Source organism: Mirounga angustirostris, unplaced genomic scaffold, assembly GCF_029215605.1.
Source record: "Mirounga angustirostris isolate CCGP_5_RB_7025 unplaced genomic scaffold, mMirAng1.0.hap1 SCAF_7, whole genome shotgun sequence".
NCBI classification, from domain to species: domain Eukaryota; kingdom Metazoa; phylum Chordata; class Mammalia; order Carnivora; family Phocidae; genus Mirounga; species Mirounga angustirostris.
Window position 1 is genome coordinate 123,239,806 of NW_026991715.1, and position 25,876 is coordinate 123,265,681.

Sequence of the window (25,876 nt, forward strand, 5' to 3'; positions counted from 1 at the left end):
TTACAAGCTTTCATGCTGAAGTGAGGCCTGGGAACTTACTCAGAAAAGGAGACAACATTTTCCAGCAAGACTTTTAATGCTCTTAGAAGAGGTGTTGATCACAAAGTCTTTATATAAGGAAGGGACATGGTAGTTGTTGATAATATATCTGCTTGGCGAAGATGATGTTCACATTCATTTGCTCTCAGTTAATAAATCCTTTTGGATGTTCAACAATAATGCATATTAGTTAGTTTTTATTTTTTAATAGCTGGACACTTTGCTTCAGATCTTTTATGTTAGCTAATGATTCTAATAACAGACTTGGTATATTTTGGATAGTAAAATTGATTGTTTGAATTATAAAAGGTAAGTCCTTGTCCAAATTCATAATTACATTTTGAATCACCTTAGTATAATTTCTATTTGTAATTGGTCTGTGACTATGGTGGTTTGACTTCTATTGCTCATCATTTGGTTTTTCTTCCAGGGAATAGGTGGCTGCAAGTCTGGCCATTCTTCAATATCCAGTAATAAGGCTGAAAGGAAGTCATCTCTATTCTTCCTGCTAAGGTGAGAGATGTGGCTGCTCAGGGGTATTGAATTAGAAGTGATAGCATGAATTACACAAGACAATCAATAGATACTTATTGATAGTATGACCTTGGACAAGACACATAAGCTCACTTAATCTTAAATTCTTTATCTGTCAATGGAGATAAACACAATGCTTATTACTTAAGGTTGTTATGAGGATTAAATGGAAAAATATGCACATAAAGCATTGAGCTGAGTACTTGGAATAGTTAACAGTGAATGATTGCTGTTATTGTACTTACTAAAGATGTATTAAAATATGTCATATATTCATGATATATATAATAATACATAAGATGGAATAAAATAATTAGTATTTTATCTCTAATCAGATGGATTAGTAGCCTCTTCATTAGAAAACCATGAGGGAAAAAAAAGTGCCAATACAGGAAAATGATTGGGATACGGTGTTTGTTTATAGTTACTGGCAGTTGAATACCTACAACATATGCATCAGTATTTTTATCTTATACCTTTATTTTTTTCACTGAATACTAATGGCATTCTAAGTATGTTGGCATGTATATTTTCCTCAGTGAAGTGTTAGTTTTCAACCAGAGTCTGAATAAAACCCTAAGTATTCAATAAATACATCAGGGCTTCTTTGAAGAACATTTTGATCATAGTGATAATGCTTGAGTACTATTTGATTGAATCTTACCCAATGAATCTATTCTAATACCCCCCAGATTCAAATGATAAGATATGGAAATCGAAGAGAGTAGACCTTCATTAACTTTACCATTAGAAATATAGTCAAGTGGGAAGCCCATGAATCTATTTCTCTCTTTTTTTTAAATTTTTTACTGTTATGTTAATCACCATACATTACATCATTAGTTTTTGATATAGTGTTCCATATTCATTGTTTGTGCATAACACCCTGTGCTCCACGCAGAACGTGCCCTCTTTAATACCCATCACCAGGCTAACCCATCCTCCCACCCCCCTCACCTCTAGAACCCTCAGTTTCTCAGAGTCCATCATCTCTCATGGTTTGTCTCCCCCTCTGATTCCCCCCCCATTCTTCCCCTCCTGCTATCTTCTTTTTTTTTTCCTTAACATATATTGCATTATTTGTTTCAGAGGTACAGATCTATGATTCAACAGTCTTGCACAACTCACAGTGCTCACCATAGCACATACCCTCCCCAATGTCTATCACCCAGCCACCCCATCCCTCACACCCCACTCCCCACTCCAGGAACCCTCAGTTTGTTTCCTGAGATTAAGAATTCCTCATATCAGTGAGGTCATATGATACATGTCTTTCTCTGATTGACTTATTTCGCTCAGCATAACACCCTCCAGTTCCACCCACGTCACTGCAAATGGCAAGATCTCATTCCTTTTGATGGCTGCATAATATTCCATTGGATATATATACCACATCTTCTTTATCCATTCATCTGTCAATGAACACCTTGGCTCTTTCCACAGTTTGGCTATTGTGGACATTGCTGCTATAAACATCGGGGTGCACGTACCCCTTCGGATCCCTCCATTTGTATCTTTGGGGTAAATACCCAGTAGTGCAATTGCTGGATCATATGGTAGCTCTATTTTCAACTTTTTGAGGAACCTCCATATTGTTTTCCAGAGTGGCTGCACCAGCTTGCATTCCCACCGACAGTGTAGGAGGGTTCCCCTTTCTCCGCATCCCCGCCAACATCTGTCGTTTCCTGACTTGTTAATTTTAGCCATTCTGACTGGTGTGAGGTGGTATCTCATTGAGTTTTTGATTTGGATTTCCCCGATGCTGAGCGATGTTGAGCACTTTTTCATGTGTCTGTTGGCCATTTGGATGTCTTCTTTGGAAAAATGTCTGTTCATGTCTTCTGCCCATTTCTTGATTGGATTCTTTGTTCTTTGGGTGTGGAGTTTGCTAAGTTCTTTATAGATTTTGGATACTAGCCCTTTATCTGATATGTCATTTGCAAATATCTTCTCCCATTCTGTCAGTTGTCTTTTGGTTTTGTTGACTGTTTCTTTTGCTGTGCAACAGCTTTTTATCTCGATGAAGTCCCAATAGTTCATTTTTGCCCTTGCTTCCCTTGCCTTTGGCGATGTTTCTAGGAAGAAGATGCTGCGGCTGAGGTCAAAGAGGTTGCTGCCTGTGTTCTCCTTTAGGATTTTGATGGACTCCTGTCTCACATTGAGGTCTTTCAATCATTTAGAGTCTATTTTTGTGTGTGGTGTAAGGAAATGGTCCAGTTTCATTCTTCTACATGTGGCTGTCCAATTTTCCCAACACCATTTGTTGAAGAGACTGTCTTTTTTCCACTGGACAGTCTTTCCTGCTTTGTCAAAGATTAGTTGACCATAGAGTTAAGCGTCCATTTCTGGGCTCTCTATTCTGTTCCATTGATCTATGTGTCTGTTTTTGTGCCAGTACCATACTGTCTTGATGATGACAGCATTGTAATAGAGCTGGACGTCCGGAATTGTGATGCCAACAGCTTTGCTTTTCTTTTTCAACATTCCTTTGGCTATTCGGGGTCTTTTCTGGTTCTATACAAATTTTAGGATTATTTGTTCCATTTCTTTGAAAAAAAGTTGATAGTATTTTGATAGGGATTGCATTAGACGTGTAGATTGCTCTAGGTAGCATTGACATCTTCACAATATTTGTTCTTCCAATCCATGAGCATGGCACATTTTTCCATTTCTCTGTGTCTTCCTCAATTTCTTTCATGAGTATTTTATAGTTTTCTGAGTACAGATCCTTTGCCTCTTTGGTTAGATTTATTCCTAGGTATCTTATGGTTTGGGTGCAATTGTAAATGGGATCGACTCCTTAATTTTTCTTTCTTCTGTCTTGGTGTTTAGGAATGCCACTAATTTCTGTGCATTGATTTTATATCCTGCCTCTTTACTGAATTTCTGTATGATTTCTAGCAGTTTTGGGGTGGAGTCTTTTGGGTTTTCTACATAAAGTATCATATCATTTGCAAAGAGTGAGAGTTTGAATTCTTCTTTGCCGATTTGGATGCCTTTTATTTCTTTTTGTTGTCTGATTGGTGTGGCTAGGACTTCTAATACTATGTTGAATAGCAGTGGTGATAGTGGACATCCCTGCCGTGTTCCTGACCTTAAGGGGAAAGCTCTCAGTTTTTCCCCATTGAGAATGATATTCACTGTAGGTTTTTCATAGATGGCTTTTATGATATTGAGGTATGTACCCTCTATCCCTATACTCTGAAGAGTTTTGATCAAGAAAGGATGCTGTACTTTGTCAAATGCTTTTTCTGCATCTATTGAGAGGATCATATGATTCTTGTTCTTCCTTTTGTTAATGTATTGTATCATGTTGATTGATTTGCGGATGTTGAACCAACCTTGCAGCCCAAGGATAAATCCCACTTGGTCGTGGTGAATAATCCTTTTAATGTACTGTTGGATCCTATTGGCTAGTATTTTGGTGAGAATTTTTGCATCCATGTTCATCAGGGATATTGGTCTGTAATTCTCCTTTTTGATGGGGTCTTTGTCTGGTTTGGGGATCAAGGTAATGGTGGCCTCATAAAATAAGTTTGGAAGTTTTCCTTCCATTTCTATTTTTTGGAACAGTTTCAGAAGAATAGGTATTAATTCTTCTTTAAATGTTTGGTAGAATTCCCCTGCGAAGCCGTCTTGCCCTGGGCTCTTGTTTGTTGGGAGATTTTTGATGACTGCTCCAATTTCCTTAGTGGTTATAGGTCTGTTCAGGTTTTCTATTTCTTCCTGGTTCAGTTTTGGTAGTTGATACATCTTTAGGAATGCATCCATTTCTTCCAGGTTATCTAATTTGCTGGCATAGAGTTGCTCATAATATGTTCTTATAATTGTTTGTATTTCTTTGGTGTTGGTTGTGATCTCTCCTCTTTCATTCATGATTTTGTTGATTTGGGTCATTTCTCTTTTCTTTTTGATAAGTCTGGCCAGGGGTTTATCAATCTTGTTAATTCTTTCAAAGAACCAGCTCCTAGTTTCGTTGATCTGTTCTACTGTTCTTTTGGTTTCTATTTCATTGATTTCTGCTCTGATCTTTATTATTTCTCTTCTCCTGCTGGGTTTAGGCTTTATTTGCTGTTCTTTCTCCAGCTCCTTTAGGTGTAGGATTAGGTTGTGTATTTGAGACCTTTCTTGTTTCTCGAGAAAGGCTTGTATTGCTATATACTTTCCTCTTAGGACTGCCTTGGCTGCATCCCAAAGATTTTGAACAGTTGTGTTTTCATTTTCATTGGTTTCCATGAATTTTTTAAATTCTTCTTTAATTTCCTGGTTGACCCATTCATTCTTTAGTAGGATGCTCTTTAGCCTCCATGTATTTGAGTTCTTTCCAACTTTTCTCTTGTGATTGAGTTCTAGTTTCAAAGCACTGTGGTCCAAAAATACAGAGGGAATGATCCCAATCTTTTGGTACTGGTTGAGACCTGATTTGTGACCTAGGATATGATCTGTTCTAGGAGAATGTTCCATGGGCACTAGAGAAGAATGTGTATTCCGTTGCTTTGGGATGGAATGTTCTGAATATATCTGTGAAGTCCATTTGGTCCAGTGTGTCATTTAAAGTCTTTATTTCCTTGTTGATCTTTTGCTTAGACAATCTGTCCATTTCAGCGAGGGGGGCGTTAAAGTCCCCTACTATTATTGTATTGTTGTTGATGTATTTCTTTGCTTTTGTTATTAATTGGCTTATATAAGTGGCTGCTCCCATGTTAGGGGCATAGATATTTACAATTGTTAGATCTTCTTGTTGGATAGACCCTTTAAGTAGGATATAAAGTCCTTCCTCATCTCTTATTATAGTCTTTGGTTTAAAATCTAATTTGTCTGATATAAGGATTGCCACCCCAGCTTTCTTTTTGTGTCCATTAGCATGGTAAATGGTTTTCCACCCCTTCGCTTTCAATCTGGAGGTGTCTTTGGGTCTAAAATGAGTCTCTTGCAGACAGCATATCGATTGGTCTTGTTTTTTAATCCAATCTGATAGCCTGTGTCTTTTGATTGGGGCATTTAGTCCATTTACATTCAGGGTAACTATTGAAAGATAGGAATTTAGTGCCATTGTATTGCCTGTGAGGTGACTGTTACTGTATATTGTCTGTGTTCCTTTCTGGTCTATGTTGCTTTTAGGCTCTCTCTTTGCTTAGAGGACCCCTTTCAATATTTCTTGTAGGGCTGGTTTTGTGCTTGCAAATTCCTTTAGTTTTTGTTTGTCCTGGAAGCTTTTTATCTCTCCTTCTATTTTCAATGACAGCCTAGCTGGATATAGTATTCTTGGCTTCATATTTTTCTCATTTAGTGCTCTGAATATATCCTGCCAGTCCTTTCTGGCCTGCCAGGTCTCTGTGGATAGGTCTGTTGCCAAGCTAATGTTTCTACACTTGTAGGTTACATATCTCTTGTCCTGAGCTGCTTTCAGGATTTTCTCTTTGTCTCTGAGACTCGTAAGTTTTACTATTAGATGTCAGGGTGTTGACTTATTTTATTGATTTTGAGGGGGGTTCTTTGTGCTTCCTGGATTTTGAAGCCTGTTTCCTTCCCCAAATTAGGGAAGTTCTCTGCTATAATTTGCTCCAATATGCCTTCTGCCCCTCTCTTCTTCTTCTGGGATCCCAATTATTCTAATGTTGTTTCACCTTATGGTATTGCTTATCTCTCGAATTCTGCCCTCGTGATCCAGTAGTTGTTTATCTCTCTTTTTCTCAGCTTCTTTATTTTCCATCATTTGGTCTTCTATATCACTGATTCTCTCTTCTGCCTCATCTATCCTAGCAATTAGAGCCTCCATTTTTTATTGCATCTCATTAATAGCCTTTTTGATTTCGACTTGGTTAGATTTTAGTCTTTTATTTCTCCAGAAAGCATTTCTCTAATATATTCCATGCTTTTTTCAATCCTATCTAGAGTCTTTATAATCATCATTCTGAACTCTAGTTCCGGCATCTTACTAATGTCCATTTTGATTAGGTCCCTGGCAGTCGGTACTGCCTCTTGTTCTTTTTCTTGAGGTGATTTTTTTCTGTCTTGTTATTTTGTCCAGAGAATAGATGAATGAGAGAACAAAATGCTAACAGGGTAACAATGACCCCAGAAAAATATACACTAAACAAATCAGAAGGGACCTGAAACTGGGGGAAAAGAAAGGAAAAGAAAGAAAAATGAAAAGAAAAAGAAAAAGATATTAAAAAAACAAAGAATATGATTAAATATGAACAGGCTGGTGAATAGATCAGTGCCACACACTAGATTTTGTCCATATTTTGGTCTGTTAGAAGAAACTGCCTCCCAAAATTTTAAAGAAAGAAAAGCTTATATATGTACAAAAATAAGTGTAAATACGATGAAGGGATGGAATATGACTGTAAAGATGAAAATTATAAAAGATTTTATAAAAGGAATTGATAAGATAAGAATTTGGTTGGAAAAAGAAAGAAGAGAAATTTTAAAAAAAGAAGGGAGAGAATGTGATCAGGAAGGAGACTAGAACAAAGCCATACACTAGAGATTTAGGGTATATTTTGGTCTGTTAGAAGAAACTGTATCCCAAAATTTTAAAGAGAGAACAACTTATATATATATATACCAAAAATAAGGTTAACTACTATGAAGGGATAGAATATGACTCTAAAAATGAAAAATAAAAAAGATTTTTAAAAAAGGGATTGATAAGACGTTGGTTGAAAAAGGGAAAAAGAAAAATTCAAAAAAAAGGAAAAAGAAAAAAAAGAAAATTTAAAAAATTAACTATGAAAGACTAAAGAATCATGGGGAAAAAAGCCGTGAATTCTATGTGCAGTATTCCCCTAGCGCTGGAGTTCTGCCGTTCTCATTGATCGGTAAACTTGGTCTTGGCTGGCTGTTCTCGCTGATCTTCTGGGGAGGGGCCTGTTGCCGTGGTTTCCAAATGTCTCTGCTGGAGGCGGAATTGTCCCGCCCTTGCCGGGTCAGGCTAAGTGATCTGCTCGGGTTTGCTCTCCGGGGCTTTTGTTCCCTGCGAGCTTTCCGTACAGCTTTGGAGGCGGAGAGTGAAAATGGCGGCCTCTGCCCCGGAGGAGCCAAGAATTCGGGGCCCCACTCCTCAGTGAGCCCCCAGAGAAAAGCCATCAGTCACTCCTGTCTCCCCGGTCTCCGGCCGCACTCCGTGCTCACCCAGCCTGTGACCGCGCGTTTCTATCTCTGGCACCTGACCCGGTGTGGAGTCTCCAAACCCAGCAGATCCCTGCGGTGCACTCCCATGCCGCTCCTCCAAGGGGAGGAAGGGGAGTCTCCCCGGATCTGCCACTTGTTGGGTCCCTGCTGGAGGAGCAGGGGCCCGACTGTGCCGCGGATCACGGTTTATGGCCACCCCGAGCTGAGAGCCCGCGCCTGGGCTCCGCCTCTGCAGCCGGCTTCCCTGCTCCATTACCTGGGAGCTCTGCCACACTCAGGCACCCCCAGGCTTTCTGTGACCCCGAGGGTCCTGAGACCACTCTGTCCCGCAAGGGTTCCACCCCCCGCTTAGCCACTGGAGCGACGTCCCTCAGCAGAACAGACTTCTAAAAGTTCTGATTTTGTGCTCCGTGGCTCTATCACTTGCCAGAAGCGGCTGACGGAGGCTCCCTCCCCCGCCACCTATCCTCCCGAATATCGCCTCGGATTCACTGCATTCACTTCTCTGCACGTCCTACCTTCCAGAAAGTGGTCGCTTTTCTGTTCAGAGAGTTGCTGCTATTCTCTTCTTTGATCTCCTGTTGAGTTCATAGGTGTTCAGAATGGTTTGATCCCTATCTAGCTGAATTCCTGGGACCAGATGAAATTTAGGTCTCCTACTCTGCCATCTTGCTCCTCCCCTCTTTCTAGTATTTTTTAATGAACTATCAGGCCCATTAGATCATCTGTAGCTGACTTTTTCCCCTAGCAGCCACTCTTCTTCAAATGCTGTTTTATCTTAGCAGTGTTGACCAAAACTCAGAGCGCTTCACCAGAATCATAAATCACTCCAGGGCTGTGGTTATGGGGGTGGCTGAAATACTCCAGCTCCATCACAGACATGCCATGAGAAGCAGGGCCTGGCCCATACATCGTAATATGCAGTTGAAATGCAAATATAGCTCAATGAGACTGAGACCTTGTCCTCACCATAGAGAGTGGGCTTCTTGGGCTTCCTGTGGCACCTGTGATACTTTCCACCAAGAAGCATTGGTTAAATGGCATTTGTTGGTGACAAGTACTAGCAGAAATGCAGCTTGAGTATTGCTGCTGACATTTGGAGTGAGGTCAGACTTGTGTCTTCAAATATGCCCTCACAGACACGAGTTTCCAAATACATTGCTGAGAGATTTTTACACAGAAGAAATTCCATTGGTGGAGGCATTGGCTTATTCTCAAAAGAAGACAAATCTTTTGTTAGAAGTGTCTACAAACATAGGAAAATTTAGTCAAGAAGAAAAAATACAATTCAAAAATCTGTCCCAGAACTAAAACAACCATTTTTTAATGATCTGAATTACATCTTCTACCTCATCTCCTTCCCCTTGAACTAATCTAGTACTTTCTGTCCCTGTTAGAAGTGTATAATTCAAAGTCATCAGTTTATGTATGTCTTATGAAAGCAATAAAGAAAATAAAAATTTCAACCCACCCAAGGCAAAACACATTTAAATTTATGTTTTGTTCTGATAAAGTGTTAATGATTGTAGTAACACAAATTAGCTGAAATCAAGAGGATCTCAGATTGTAAAAATGAATTCATTCTCTTACAGTTAAAGAATGTTCAAAACAGTGAAGACACACAAAATAGAATGTTATAATTTGCATATTCTTGGGGTGGATCGGGATTGCTGACTTTATTCATCCATGAAAATAAGCACTGGTCCATCTACCTACAGCTCTGGAGGAACAGGTAAGCATGATGAAACAGGAGTGAGGATACCAACCCCTGGCAGAGATCCAACCCCTTCGAAGTGAGGAAATCTGAAGAAAAAAGAAAGAGATCTCTTTTCAGTTTGTTGGGAACACAGATTGGGTTTGGACCAAGTTTCTTTCTGTATCACCCAGTGAGCTTCACTCACCAGACTCCCATGCCCACACTTGACCACTTGCATTGATTTCTGTCTAGCAAGAGTGGCCCCAGAGACTGCCAAACGCCAGCAGAATCACTAGCATAGACCCCATGTAGGACATTAACCTAAGCCAGCCTTCCTGGATTTGTAGAGGCTCTGGTCCCCCTAAGCCTGCCTGGATAGGCCTGGTAATACAACCTGGAAGTGAAAGGGAGTTATTCCCATGAGGGGTGAACTCAGACCAATGTACAACAGAAGATGAAGAAAATCCAGCAGATACATTACTCACCCTTGTTCCTCTATGGGCAGTTCTGATACACAGTAGGTCTATACAACTTTTCTAAAGATGTTCTGCAAAGTGAGCAAACCGTTGTGTTTTTTTTACAAAGCTATAGCCAGATCAGTAATGCACCCACTGTCCTTCACTCTGGTTTTCCTGGGACTGAACCCCCAATAACGCATTAGTTTGTAAGTTTTTGCCTCCGGTATCATTTTCTGAGGAGTCCATGTTAAGACAGAGTGATAATAGTCAGATCTACTCTCAGAAGTAGTTTATTAGGCAGGGGTGACAGGGCTTTAGTGCTAGGCATTTGTAATTTAAAATGTGCAGAAATGGGCATGGTAGGATCCAGGGATGGTCACGGGTCTAAGTCATAGCCAGGATGAAGTAGAGAAAACCAGTCCCTCCTATGGAAATGTAAGTGGAAATGGGAATCATATGTTTCCGTGTCCAACTAAGATGAGAGATCAGAGAGAGAAAGGGCAAGGTTCTGTGAGGTTGTACTCCACCTAACTTCTCAAATCACTCTGAGGTTCTCTGAACAGGGGCATTTCATTAGAAATAAGAACAGACTGGGTTTTCAGTATAAATCAGTAGAAGGGAAGAGGATAATAGAACAAATGTGGAAAAAAAATTTCCTTCTAAATCTTTATGTCAGGGCACACTGACAATGGGTCCCCCCGCCCAAGGTTTCAGGAAGAGTCCAGGCTTCAGCAGACCTGAAAGTTTGGGAGAACCTACCTGGGGATAAGGAAATGTCCCCAAGATTTCAGCCTCATCCACTACAGCAAAATTTACCAGATCTTATTCGGCCCAAGTTCAACAGTAAAGTGCATTACAAAGAACATGTGAGTGTTCATCCAAAGTTATGATTTCAGTGTTAGGTCGGCTCCCTACTAGTTCTGTGATGTTCGTCACTTGACTTCAACATTCTGAGTCTCGGTGTCTTCCGTGGACTCCAGATAACACCTGCCTCACAAGATCGTTAGCAGAATCAGTGAGATAATGTGAGAGATTTTTTTTAATTGCTACCTCAGTTAGAATGTTTTTGACTACAAGGTACAAAATATCTAACTAAATGTGGCGAATATTATGAGTGTATTTATTATCTCTCATGACCAGAGGCCCAGAAATAATTGCCAGCATTGGTGAATTCAGAACTAAACAATATTATCCTTCTACTTCAGCTTTCTCTAGTTCCGCTGGATTCCCCACGAGTTAGGGATAGTTAGAAACATCGTGTCCTCACACAACTGTATTGAAAACTAGGAGGGAAGGGCCTCTTCTCCTGTGTTTCCCTCTTTATACTAGGAAGAAAAATCTCCCTAAAAGTCCCAACAGACTTCCCTTCGTATCTCATTGGTCAGAGCTGGCTCCCACGCCCCACTCCAAGCCAATCATAAGTGAGGAGGTAGAAGGGCCCAAATTGGTTTAAAATAATCACTATTCATCCCTTGGGCTGGGGTAAGACCTCCCCTTTCTTCCTAGAGTCCTTGCTACCAGATAGGTGAATGGAATTAGGGTTTTGTTGGCACAAAAGTGGGGAATGGCTGTTGACTAGGAAACCAAAAGTGACTGTCAGAATTTAAAAGTGTTAAACAGATAGTATTTTTAAAATACACTTTATATCTTGTGAGCATATCTTGATGAGCACTGGGTAATAGATGGAATTATTGAATCACTGTATTGTATACCTGAAACTAATATAACACTCTATGTTAACTACACTGGAATTTAAATGAATGAATGAAAAATAAATAAATAAATAAATAATAAACCTTATGACCAAAAAAAGGAACAAGTTCTTGTCCTTCAGGATCTTAAAATCCAACCTAAAGAAACAAGCTTTATTGAAAGAGGGAGAATTTATTCTGAAAATCTGTTTACCCTGTGAATTTGGATTCCCACTATTTTCAAAGCAATGATCAGGACAACAGATGTATAAAGTGTTTACCTAATCAATTGCTTCTGCAAAAATATAAACAGGAGCGAGTGAGCAAAATAGGAGTCTTCCCTATTAAAAATAAATTCTGGGGCGCCTGGGTGGCTCAGTTGGTTGGGCGACTGCCTTCAGCTCAGGTCATGATCCTGGAGTCCCAATCGAGTCCCACATCGGGCTCCAGTCCCACATCGGGCTCCCTGCTCAGCAGGGAGCCTGCTTCTCCCTCTGACCTTCCTCCTTCTCATGCTCTCTGTCTCTCATTCTCTCTCTCTCAAATAAATAAATAAAATCTTTAAAAATAATAATAAATAAATAAAAATAAATAAAAATAAATTCTGGTTTGTAAAACTCAGAGTTAAAATACCATCCCTGATTGTTACAGATCTAAGATTACAGATCTAAGAAAAAGTCCATTTCTTCACTTTATCTGTGACTGGGTTCTGAAGTGCATGAAAGTTTATGTTATACAGCTCCTGTGGGGGACCCTCATCTGCCAGCCCTCCAAACATGTCTGCATGGGAGATGGGATACCTAGCAGTAGGGAGTAATTTCATCTTTCACTTGATGGGACTGTTGACAGAAATGGTACAGGGTTTCAAAGAATTAAGAGCAGAGAGAAGGGTTTAGGAATTGATAAGCAAACTGTTTATCTGTGCTGTAAAGAAAAGACAACTTTCCTGGACAATTTTCTCCCATCTTCTTCCTGCCTTTATCCCACTTTCCATTGCCTCTGTGTTTGAAAATTCTATCTTGCTATGAGTTTTTACTGAAACCAGTATGTTTATCATACTCAATGGCAGACTCGGTTGTTTGCAATTCAAGGTCATATTTTTTTTTTTTCCTCAGACAAATTCAACCAGCAGCTTCTGAAGATTCCTTTTCACAAACCGTGACACCAAAGTTCTAGTGGCAAGAAGCAAACTCAGCAATTCTGCAAGCAAGATCAAGCATTGCCAACTTATCTTTTCTTTTCCTTAGAGAAAAAAACCAGAAAGGATAGAATAAAAACTGTGGACAAGGGAACATGCTCACATATTGTAACAGAGAGATGGGCTTCAGAGTTTTCTCGGATGCTAAACGCTTGGTTGACGTTATAGCAGACCCTACAGAGCTATCACTTGCCACAATGTCAGATCTCTGGGCACTGGGGACAGACTTGATTAGCATGACTAACTTTCATAGTCTCAAAGCTTCAGACATCAGCAACAGAGAGGAGCCAAGCAGACACTGGATAAATAATAAATAATGAGAAACATGTTGCAACATTCACTTTCAAATTGTATTTTCAATTTTTCTTACATCCACAAATTTCTAGTAAAATGAAGTTAAGCTGTTTCATTAAATTATCTAGATGTCATTTAAGAAAAAAAAGGAAAACAACTTTAGTATAATTTCAAATGTCTCCTTCACGTCAGACACAACAATGCTGAAGTATTTCTTGTATAAAAATTTCCACTTGTTCTCAATGTCCAGTCAACCTATGGAACCATTTCCTTCCTGTTATGGTCAAACTTCTCCAAAGAGATTGTACATTTTTCCATATTATGTTCACTTCTTTCTCATAATAATCTTTCTGCCCCTATCAGTTTGTTTTAACTGTTTCTCAAAGCCCATTGGCCTCTTTTCAAACAATCTCGTCAAACTTTTTGATATATGTTACTTTTGTTCCATTCATCCTTGTTGATGGGTTCTGAAGACATCATGTTCACCTGAAAATCCTGCTAAACTTAATCATATCATCAATTTCTCCCAAATGCAAGCATTCGCCAGAAGGTTCCTAGGACCTCGGGCTTTTTCTCTCTCAGACTGTTTCATCCACTCCTGTGGCTACAAATACTCACCACTTCTGTTTCTATATCTTAAATTTTACTTCTCATCTCAGCAGCAGACCCACTGGTCAACTGCTAAGTTGAATCATCACCGTGGAACTTCAACAAACTCCCTTTGTCCAAACCTGTTCCTTCCCCTTCTAGTCAGCTTCCACCCACCCAGGGTTAAAACACAAGAGTTATCTTTAGCTCTTCTTTTGCATTTCTAACATCCAATCATTCACTCAGTTTTCTCACCTCTGTGTCTGCGGGGATTCCTCATCTAAATTTTGTTTTTACTACCACACTCAGGCCAACGTCCCATTATCTCTGTTCTAGACCACTCGAACATTCACCCTGCCTTTCCACATCCTTCCACTCATCCTTTCCCTGTCAGTGATTTTCTCAATGCACAATTCTGACCATGTCACTCCTGACTCAAAAGCCATCTACGCTTATTCTGTTTTCTACACAATAAAGATCAATGTCTAGTTTAGCATTTGCAGACCTTCATAGTTAAGTGTTAGCGGGCTTTAACCTTACAAATTCTTGTGTAGAATGACTGTTCTAGAAACCTAAGGGATTCAACACAGAGAAGGGGGAAACAAAGCAAAAACAGAATAAAACAGAAATAAAACAGAAAGGATATTGTTTTTATTTGCCTTTTTTTTTTCAGCTGGATGGTGAAACAAATTTTTAACAATGATTACATTGCCATCTGCTGGAATTATTAGAGCACATTTGAAGCAATTTTTTTTTTTTCAAGTATGAAAGCCTTGACTTCAGTTTTCAAACATTATCTCTAAATACAGCTTTTAATGTCTAATTTGAGTTTCATATAAATTAGCTTTTTTTTCTTTTTTTTTTAGAATGGGGGGCAAGAGGAGCAGGGGGAGAGGGAGAGAGAGAATGTTAAGCAGGTTCCATGCCCAGTGCGGAGTCAGATATAGGCCTCAATCTCACAACCCTGAGATCATGACCTGAGCCAAAATCAAGAGTCAGACATTTGACCAACTGAGCCACCCAAGCACCCCAAGAATTAGCTTCTATTTAAAGCACACAAAATTACAATTAAATTAGCATGACCTTTGCGTATATCAGACTATGAGCATTTACCCTTTATTACTGAGAGTATCCTAGTGAGCCCAAGAGTGAAATTGATTGTCTTTATGGAGAAATAAAGCATCTTATCTAATATCAGGTGACTTCCAGAAATTCATATTTTCTGATTCTACGTCAGAATTCACATTTGTCACAATCTTTGAGACTCAGAACTGGAATTTCCTTTTCCAGTGAAGTATTCCCAAGCCTACTCTTAATGTCCCTGATTTTATGTATCTTATTATTGGCAAAAAATAACAATATAATCCCATTATTTGGGAGACTAAACATATTGCATTGTATTGGCATGAAACATTGCCTGGGTTTGTCTCTCCATACTCAGTAGTGATTAAGAATCTGGTCTCTAAAGTCAAACTGCATGTTTCAACTTACTAGCTACTCATTAACATTTTCATAATCAGCTTCCTCCTCTGTCAAGTAGAGATGACAATATTTCCTTCACAGGGTTGTTAGGAAGATTAAATTAGCAAAAACTCTAAAACCATGCAAAGCAGGACCTGCTATATGGTAAGCACCTAACAATTATTAGCTAGTATCAATCAGGTTGTTAGAGATATGAATTATTGCAACATTATAACCCCAACAGGTAGCAGTGAGTCCCACCTATAGCAGGCTTACAATGAGTATTATTAAATAACAAATTTTTATTAGCTATTTAAAAATGATTTCAATTTTTTGAAGTATAATTTACATACAGTAAAATTCATCAATTCTGACAGGACAATTTAATGAGTTTTGACAAGTGGAGTTCACTCAGCTTCTTAAATCTGTAGGTTTATCTTTTTATTATATTGGGGAAGTTTTCAGTCATTATTTTTCAAGTTTTTTCCACAACCATACATTTTCCTTCCCTTCTGTAACCCCAATTACATGAACATAAGACCTTCATGTAGTGTGGTTATTCCCTGAGGTTCTTTTTTCTTTTTTAAAATTTTTTTCTCTCTATTTTTTTTTAAAGATTTTATTTATTTGAGAGAGAGAGAATGAGAGAGAGAGCACATGATAGGGGGCAGGGTCAGAGGGAGAAGCAGACTCCCTGCCGAGCAGGGAGCGCGATGCGGGACTCGATCCCGGGACTCCAGGATCATGACCTGAGCCGAAGGCAGTCGCTTAACCAACTGAGCCACCCAGGTGCCCTTTTCTCTCTATTATTAAGGTTGAATAATTTCTTTATATTTCTCTCTATTCAAGTTTATGGCTCTTCTGTCATCTGTATTCTACTGTTGAGTCTATTCGGTGAGTTTTCCTTTTTAATTTTGGACACTGTATCCTACAACTAAAATTTCCATTTGGTTCTTCTTTATGTTTTCTATTTCTTTCTTGATACTTTCAATTTTAATATTTGTTTCAAGAATGTTCACAATTGCTCATTCAAGCATTTTCTATAATAGGTACTTTAAAGTCTTTGTCAGATCATTCCAAGCAGGGGAAGGAAAGAAGCTTTAATTCAGAATGGAATTCAGAAGTTTAACTCTTCCATGGATTGATATTTTAATTACTGAATGAAACTATTCTGGTAAAAAAAAAAAAAAGTGACTAGAGAATGTTATTATCTGAGAATGACCAGTATGAAGCCTGTCTTAGATTTTATTTAGAGGTAGGAGTGTTTTTTTATGAATTACAGAAATCTCTAAGAATTAATAATCACTATACGTGATTCATTACTTATTTCTTTCTGTGGTGTATGTTATCCTTCCTCAACTTAAAATCAATGCTCTGATCCAATTTTTGTTGAAATTTTTATAGTAACACTTCCAGAGGTGATACAGGGACAGTTTACTTGTTCTTACATTTCTAAAAATGTTGCACACCCCACCCCCACCTCAAGTCATAAATAGGATCTTGAAAACAAGATTCTATGATCACAGCACTTTGCACGCCAAAGTCCATAGTGTTGTTTCACTGTCTTCTGTCTTAATGTGTTGCAAATAAGAAGACCAATAGTGTTATCAATCGCTCTGTAACCCTGTTTCTATGTCTGAAAGCTTAATAAGGAGTGCTCCTAATCCCACAAGTTTATTCATTTGTCCAGGACATGGCCAAGAGTGTTTCTTTTTTCAATAAAATCTTCCAGCACTCAGATGGTCTTTATTATCTAAAAACTGAAGTCTTCATCCAACTCAAGGGGATTTCTTCCATTAATTCTTTGGTTTCTGTTATTCCTCTTTTCCTTTCTCTCCTACTGAAAGTCTTATTATTTGGAATAATTTATTTCATTGGTTTATCCTACCTGCTTCTTTTTGTTCCTAGTTTCCATTTTTTTTCTTTTCTTTTTCTGTATCTTGATGTGCTTCTTTAAGCTAACATTTTGGGTCATTGCCAACTCAATAACCAGCAGTGTTTATAGTGGTGTTCACAATCTTTCTTTTTAATTATATACACATTTTTTGTTTCGAATTTATTTTATTATTTTTTTATTTTTTTCCTTTTTTTATTATGTTATGTTAGTCACCATACAGTACATCATTAGTTTTTGATGTAGTGTTTCATGATTCATTGTTTGCGTATAACACCCAGTGCTCCATGCGGAACGTGCCCTCTTTAATACCCATCACCAGACTATTATTTTTATCTTTTAAGTTGTCCCCACTTATACCACTGAGTCCAGAATCCAACTTGATGAAGTTCACCTATCCTAATTTTTCAGAGGAATGGCTCTCTGTCTACCAACACTTATTAAAAGTACAGTAGTCCCTCAACACTGACGCAAGATGAAATAAGCTATGTGAACTGTTAGAATCAGAAGAAAATGAGTATTTTACTGAAATGCAGTCAAAAGAAGAAACAATTGAGGAGGAAAAAGAAAAAAAATAGAATGAGAGGGACACCAGATTACTGAAGGAGAAGAAAGAAAAATAAAGGTAGAATTTTGTGGCTGAAAAGCAGGACAGCTCTTCAGGGAGCACAGAGGAAGAGCTCCATGCAGAGTGCTCTGTGTCCCTCACAAGGCGTGAGGGTTAGAAAGCACAGGCCAGTTTCATGAGGAACTGAAGAGGCAGAGATTGTAAAGGAAGAGATGCTCTTAGAACTCTGGGAAGAAGATCAATGGGCCAAGGAGAAATGAGAAGCTCAAGAAACAAGGAGAGAGAAATTGCTGGAGAACACACCCGGGGCTGGAAGCCCAGGTCACCAACGTCAAGGTACAAAGGCAGGCGGTGCAGTAGCTGAGGGAAGAGGAGGTGCACCTTGTGGTAAATGGACAGTACAAGGCTAAACTTGAGCATAAACAGAATAAGCTAAAGAAACAGTAGATAAAGCAGGAAATTAGGACCCTTTGCAAAAAAGCCCTCCAAGAGAAGGTAGAACAGATTCAGCAGGAATATAGAACAGAGCAGGACTTGAACACGAAGCTCATGCAAAGAGCCCTTCAAGGCTTAGAGGAAGAGGGTGATTAAAGAAAAGAAGAAGCACAAAAGAGAAGATATGAGAAGAAAACAGAAGATATCTCATGAGTAATGGCATAGCAACATGAGGAGGAGAAAACTCAGGAGAAAAAGTTGGACCAAATAATAGAGGAAGAGAAGGAAAGAAGTTGGCTGAGAAAGACAGGGAGCTGAGACCTGAGAAGAAAGCAAAGAGACAACTTGTAAATGAGGTCATGTGTATAAGAAAAGTTCAAGTTCAAGAAAGGTTGCAAAGAAAGGCAAAAGAACAGGTAGAATGTGCTATGGATTAGGATCATATAAATGAAGGTCTTAAAGAGCTTAACAGCGAACAGGAGAATTTTGCAAGATGCTGAGGTTTTGCTCAGGAGTACAGCAGACATCTGCAGATGCACACATCCTGCTAGCAGCTGGCCCAGGAAGCAGAGGAGGAAAGAGAATGCCAAGAGTTTGAAGCCGAGGTAGCAGTAAAAGAAGGTTTGCCAGGAGAAGATCCAGATCTAGACCACCCATCAAGTGTTGTCTGGAAACATGCGTCCCATGCAGAGAGTATGCCCTAATAACCTTCCAGCAGAGTCTCATACACATCAATATATTTTTTTCAGTCTTTAAATAATTTTTACTACAGTATGCTTCTATGTTCCTTTAGAAAAGAAACAAAGTACAGTATTCCAATAGCCTCTTCAAGTTTATGACCACCCTTGCAGACCCACAGCCAGCATGTTATTAGGAGGAAGATTCTTTAGAACCGGCCCATCTATTGCTTAGCAGACAGAGGAAGAAAATATGCTTTACTACTCCTGGAGGCCAGTGTCAACAGGCCAACAAACTGTGATCCTGGAATGAATGGATGGGGAGAGAAGCTACTAGGTTCCTGGGCTTTTCCCTGATCTCGAGGCGAAGACAGTCAGCACCTGAGGGGAACAGTCTGGCTCAGCAAATCAGGCCTCCTCTGGACAACTGTGGACTGTGACAGCCCTGTCTAGGGTCACTGAGGTGACAGGCCTGAGAGCTGGCTGAGCTTCTCCAACATCACAGTGTCACAGGGTTTTGCACCAGGCTTCCCCAAATCAGTTAGTCTCTGCTCAGGTCGAGGGTTTTTCAGGTCCCCTGTCCTGGAGCCTTACAAGGAAAGTCACCTGGTTGTCCCCAGGCTGTCTCCAGAAGCACTCAATCTTTGCTTTGCAGGTGGGTCACCCACCCCTTCCTGACTACAGTTGGCTAATATTTCCCTCCCTCCCCCTGCCCCAAACTTCTACAAACCAACTCCTCAAGGGCCTATTGAGGACCTTGAGAGGAGAAGGGAGTTGAGCACCTGTCCTGAGCCTACATGTTCTTGAAATATATGGAAAACTGTTTATAGATGTTCCCCCCGCCCCCCTTATCCACGGTTTCACTTTCCCGTTTCAGTTACCTGCGATCAGCTGTGGCCTGGAAACATGATTCTCCCTCTGACATATTGTCAGAAGGTAATTAGTAGCCTGACTCTGCGTCAGGACACCTGTGTCAGTCCCCTCACCGCACCTCCTCTCATAGGCATGCTATCATCTAACAGCGTCGCAAGGAGGGTGAGGACAGGACACTAAGACATGAGAGAGACCACATTCACATGACTTTTATTACCGGATACTGTTGTAACTGTTCTATCTTATTATTAGTTATTGTTACTCATCTCTTACTGTGCCTAATTTAAAAATCAAATTTTTATCATGGGTGTGTATGTATAGGAAAAAACACAGCATGTATAGGGTGTGCTACTATTTCAGGCATTCTCTGGGGGTCTTGGAACATAGCCCCGGCTGAGAAAGGGATTCTGCTGTATTAGATTGATTGTTAAGTAGTTTTCCTTCCTCCCCATACATTATAAGTTCTTTGAGAATAGAAACTTTATCTTTTAATTCTCTCTTATCTGCTCTCTCTTTATCGTGGTGATCAGTTGGCATTTCAAATTCAGTAAATATCTTCTGCTCCCAGAATTCACGTTTAGACCACCTTTGTGGACGATTCCAAGTCATACCACTAGATGGGGAACGTGACATATTTCTCCTGCCTGAAAAAAAGCAAAGGAGGGTTCCATCAGGTGACTCTGGGACTTTTCTATCTGAATTTTGATTGCTCTTCAAGTTTGGGAAGGATCTACCTCATTTGAAAGAGGTGGGCAAAAAAATCTCACTTACACCTTAATAAATTGTTTCTGTGGGTGAGGGAAAGAATGAGTAACTTCCCAGCCCTACACCTCACAGCATTAGCAAAGTGTTTATTTCAGAAAGTGAAAAGAACAGATGTCGGGGGTCCGGGTGGGAATGTGCTAAAAAAAAAAAAAAAAACAAAAAAAAACCAGAGTTCTTCTGCCAAGAGTTATCGTCTTGGGTTTTGATTAAAAATTCCGCTCAGATGCTATTTTTTACACGCCATTAAAAAAAAAAAAAAGTCACCCCCAATTCCGCCTCCAGGATGGGCTGGAAAACTTACTTGTGATGCTTCATTGACCTTGGCTGTCCATCCTGTTCCACTGAAATGAGCAGGTTATTTTCTCTAAAAGTAAATGCCTGAAACTCTATTATAAATGCTAATAGATAAGATGAAACTGCTCTGTGTGACCACTATTCAAGGGTTAAAGGTCAAAGTTCATGTTCACTTTATTAAAGTATAATCTGGTGCCTTGCTCAGTTCGGCATGATGCTGGTTCATCTTTCATACTGCCCTGTAAAGAAGGTAGAAGAATGAATCCGAGGGGAATTATTCTAAATTAGTTTTAAAAATTGCCTTCATCAAACACTGAAGAGACACCCAGAGAATTTAAATGCATCTTTCATTTTGGAGGAAAAGATATAATGACTCAGGTCAATGAAAGTATGCTTTGGGTTATTTAACTAAATAAATAATATTTGATTTTGTTGAAGAAGCAACTTCTGAGATGTACACTGACCTATTGGCAAGAATGAGTCCCTCCTGGTGTACATCTGGTGTACCAGACTTCACCAGCACAAAGGTTGGCCGTAGACCTTTCCACGGGTCTGCGTCCTGGACTTCCCCAGAACATGGAATCACATTCCCTTGTAACAACACTAGTTAGGAAACCACAATAATGTGGCTGGTTTAAATGAGCATTTTTGTCTGGCAGGCCTAGGAAGTGCGGCTCCCAGAACTCCCACTGTGGTTGTCCACTGATGTTTCTTTTCTTGGGAAGCGGGGGATGGACTGGTGGCTATATCTGAGGTCTTTTGATCATAGGAGGGGTGCTAGCACCTGTCAGAACTGTGTTTCATTCATTCTTCCCAAAGAAGATATTTCAAACAGGGTCAGAAGGAGCTACTTAACAGTTAAAAAGGCAAAAAAAAAAAAAAAAAAAAAAAAAATTTAAAGGTAAAATTTTTAAGACTCCGCCAATAAAATAGGCATGGAATTTGGGAGAAGGCCGAATCTGTGGCTATCTATGTCCCGAAATTAGCAGTACCATACACTGACAACTTGATTGGAACCTTTGGAGGAGTCTGGGAAGAGCAAGACAAAGACGTCTTCTTGGGTGATCGGCAAGGATGGTGTTCTTTCCTCCAGTCAGCTTTGCGGACAGCTGATGTGTAAGCAAGAGTGGAAAACAGAGCAGATGCCATGTCCTGACAATGGCCTGATTATGCTCTGGGCATAACTTTGGCCAGTTCCTGATGATGAACATCCTTCTTCCTTAAGCCAATAGATGAAATAGTATACTATGTGTTGAGAACATACCTGTAACAGTCACTTGACACAGATTATCTCAATCTTCATAGTGATCCTATGGAGTGTTAATATTAACTAACTCCATTTTACAGATGAGAGAATTGAGCCCAAGCAAGAGAAATTTCCAAGGTTTCACAGGTAATAAGAGGTGGAGTTAGGATTTTAACTCAAGTAATTTGACCCAAAGCCTCTGGCTGTATCCACTATAATCAACTATTTCTCAAAGCAAAATCCCCCATTGTATCAATAGATACCTAATGGAAATCTTACCGGCACTATCTCAGACAGAAAAAAAAAAAAATTTTACATGTTACAGAACTAAAGGTCTAAGTAGCACAGGGACAAGGTGATTAACTCTGGGTTTAGGCACCATATCAAGGCGATATCTGCAAGAGATTAAGAAAATGAATGAGACATTTGTCAGGCAATAGGATTGGGAAGGAGAGTGCAAGCAGAAGAGTATGACATGTTTGTGTAACTGGAACCAGACTGGTTTAGCTGGAGGATAAGTCACAGGTGATTAAATGAAGCTGGCCAGTAGACAAGAATCATCTCTGATCCAGGGGGGCTTTGGTAGAATGTATTCCCCAAGCTTTAGAGGTTTAGATGTTTTATCCTACGGATGATGTTGAGTCACTAAAAGATTCTAGTCATTCAATGTGTGTGGGAGGATGGTGGTGACACAATTAGGTTGTCGTAGCAAGGGTTAAGACACTGAAAATAGTTTCTACTGCCTTATTTTCCACAGTTCGGTTGCTCCACTTGATTTTGCCATTAAACAGTTATGACCATCTCAGAGGCAGCCATGCGGCTGGGGGGGATTAAAAGGAACGAAGAACTTCCTGTTAAAAACCTCACACGTTCCCCTCCAAGGTACTGAACATAGAGTTGGATGCTTCGTTCCTACTCTCCTGCTGCTACATTACTTCCTCCATCTGATTTCCAGTAATTTAGAATTTCTCAATTGTTTCTTTGATTCAGACTGCTTGTCCGGAGGACAATGAAACTGTATTTCTCAGTATTTAAATAGGCAATTCAAGGTTTCGTTTGAGAGTTGACTTTCCTGATGCAAGTTGACAACCTTGGAAACCTTTGCACTGACTCTAGATAGCGAGCTGAAGTCTCTCTACCACTAACAGTTCAATCTTGTTTGCTTCATCCTGACAAATATAGATATACATATGTACATATATTTATATGTAGAGAGATCTATATGTATCTATATATACATGAATACATACACAGACATATACACATACACATTCATTTCATTTTTAAACTTTATTCTTACAACTTAAAGGAAAATAGTCTTCTAATATTATGAATTGTGTATTCACAGGGTAGCAATACCTGACAGAGGTGTCCTAAGGCTTAAATGACGACATAGAATATGTCTAACACAGCTTGACCCAAAGCAGAAACTTGCTCCTAGATCCACCGTCCTCACCTCTAGCAGATTAGAAATGGGCATAAGGAATTTTATACTGTAATTTTCTGGATAGTGTCAGACAAATGATGGAAGTCTGCCTCAAACTACATTAAATGAGAAAGAATTTTTTCCTTTGGGCTTTTGGAATAAGGAATTTCAGAAATGACTGGATCCAGGGCCCCAGTTTGATCAGGTCCACTAAAGCTCCCTTCCCTTTCTCCTTCCCCCACCTCTCCCCCCCTTTCCTTTCTTCCTTCCGTCCTCTTCCTTGCTTGATGTTAGCTAGATTCTCAAGAGGCTTTTCCCCAGAAGTGACAAGAACAGTTGCCAGCACTAGACTTAAACTTTACCAGCTGAGCAATCTCGAAAAGGAAGAACATTCTTTCCAATACCTTCAACAATGTCCCAAAAGGCTACCATGACCTAAAAGTCATGCAAGTCCTGGGGATCATTAGAAAGTTATTATCACAACCTCTTTGTGTCAAATTGATGCATTGTGCCTCGAATACTGCATGGAACTCAGGCAAATTCAAATAAGGAAAATGAATAAGCTGGCAAAGGTTCAAACAAAGGCAACTACTTTGACCAAAGGTGTGAAGAGGACTCCATATTGGGTCCTAAAACAAAGATTAGGTTCCAACTTAGGAAAACAAGGGCTTTAAGCTTACACACAATAAATTCAAATCTATTAGGTCACTAAAGTAGAAAGACCAGTGACTAGTGCCATACGGCGAGAGAGACACACACAGAGGGGAAAAACTCTTGTGAAGATGAAGGCAGAGATTGGAGGGATGCAGCTACAAGGCAGGGAACTCCAGGAACTGCTGGCCACCACCAGCAGGTAAGAGGGCCGCATGGGGCAGATCTCCCTCCGACCTTCCAGAACTGTGAGAGCAAGATGGTTCTGTTGTTGAAGCAGTCCAGTTTGTGGTAACGTGTTACAACAGCCCTAGAAGACTGATAGAGATGGCAGTGTGGTGCAATGGAATGAAAATTGAAATTCTAAGTAAAAAACTTTGGTTCAGTCTACTCTTTTACAACCCACGCTGAAGGCCAGGTTATCATGCTGAGAGTTTTATTCGTCTTACCTGTAAAGTGGAAAACTGGAAGATGGGAAAATAATATTTCTCCTGCCAATTGAGAGGATTATATGAAAATTGGATCAAATGTTTTGAAATACTCAACTTTTTGAAACGATACTGAGTACTTCAAAACGTGTTCAGAGGAACTTGAGTGTCTATAAAGATGGGTTCTATGGAGAAGCAAGTTGGGAAAATCCTACATTTATGACTTTTCTCCAGAAGACTCACAACACAGGCTATTATATGAAAGGCAAAAGGAAGACTGGTAACTTGGAATCTGTTTAGTCTTATTTAACTGTCTTCCCCAAATTTACTTAACCATGAAATATTGCCTTTGATGAACTCCAGTTAATATCTTGACAATGCTTGTCTGCCTTGGGAGCAAGTTTGGGAAACACTGCACTAGGCCATCGTAGGACACTCCAACTTTTGAGGGTATGCACTCAGGAATTGACATAAGATGAAATGGAGAACTCTTGGGAACTCTGCAGAAATCATCTGGTGGTGTTGCTGCTTTTGCTTGTCGTCCAAGTGGCTACTTTGATTAGAGCTGGAAGAGCTGTATAACCGGAGTCACAGGTTTTACAAAATATATGCCCCATCCCCCACCGCCAGTCCAGGAACAACAGAAGTACCTCTGCTTCCAGAAAGATGGCAGGAAGGAAACCGACACTTGTTAAGACTCCTCTGCATTCTGGGCCCCATGATAGGCAGATTCATTTCATGGAATCTTTGTGGTCTTAATGTTTGCATCCTAAAACTTACATCTGAAAAAGATATTTAGGTATGAGCATATATTTCCTTTAATTAAAAAAAGACTTAAAATCACATTATTTATTAGCATTTTTAGTGGCAATAGAACATAAAATAAGTAAGCACTTAAGAGTCTAGTCCAGAATTGCACATCTGTTTTTACATTAGAAAGAGCCAATCAGGACTTACATCTCACTGGACCATCAACTGTTAACTGTCCTAACAACTCAGAGCTACGAGCCAATTCATTCATATGTCTTGGCTGTGAGAATATAGCCGTGACTGTGACAGACATAGTCGCTGGCTTCCTGGAGTTTGTATTTAGAGGAAAGAGAGCAAGCACAAGGAAAGAAATGAGTATAAACGTACATAAGGTGATGACAACACTGTGGGGAAAAATTAGCCGAGAGCTGGATTTGCGAGGTGAGTCTGTAGTTTCATATGCTCTGTCAGGGAGGGCCTTGCTGGGTGAGGGGCTTTGAGCAGAACCTGATGGAAATGCAGGACTCGTCAGGACACCTGAGGAGGGAGAAGAGAGAGCCCCGTGGGGGAAGCAGCAAATGCAAGCAGCCAGGCTGCAATGTTCCAGCAAGGAACAGCGAGGAAGCCCAGTGTGGCTGGAGCAGAGTAATTAAGCAGTAGAGAAATAAGAGATGAGGTCAGAGCGTGGAGAGTGGGAGTGAGGACACAGGTCGTGTAGGGCTTCACAGGACATGGTAAGACTTTGACCTTTACATGGAGTGAGTTGAGAA

The 25,876-nt window shown here is 39.8% G+C and overlaps 1 long non-coding RNA gene and 1 pseudogene across 4 annotated transcripts in view; both read left to right on the forward strand.

Annotated features, from left to right (window-relative positions):
- LOC123853282 (uncharacterized) overlaps positions 1 to 16,835 on the forward strand; it is a 125,513-nt gene extending 108,678 nt beyond the window's left edge. For all 4 annotated transcript variants that reach the window (XR_010413305.1, XR_010413303.1, XR_010413306.1 and 1 more), the window contains 3 exons: positions 470 to 552; positions 9,306 to 9,445; positions 12,674 to 16,835. This is a non-coding gene — a long non-coding RNA (uncharacterized LOC123853282). The remainder of the gene's footprint in view (positions 1 to 469; positions 553 to 9,305; positions 9,446 to 12,673) is intronic.
- A 445-nt stretch (positions 16,836 to 17,280) lies between these two features.
- LOC123835663 (cilia- and flagella-associated protein 53-like) lies at positions 17,281 to 20,494 on the forward strand (annotated as a pseudogene).
- The last annotated feature ends 5,382 nt before the right edge of the window (positions 20,495 to 25,876 follow it).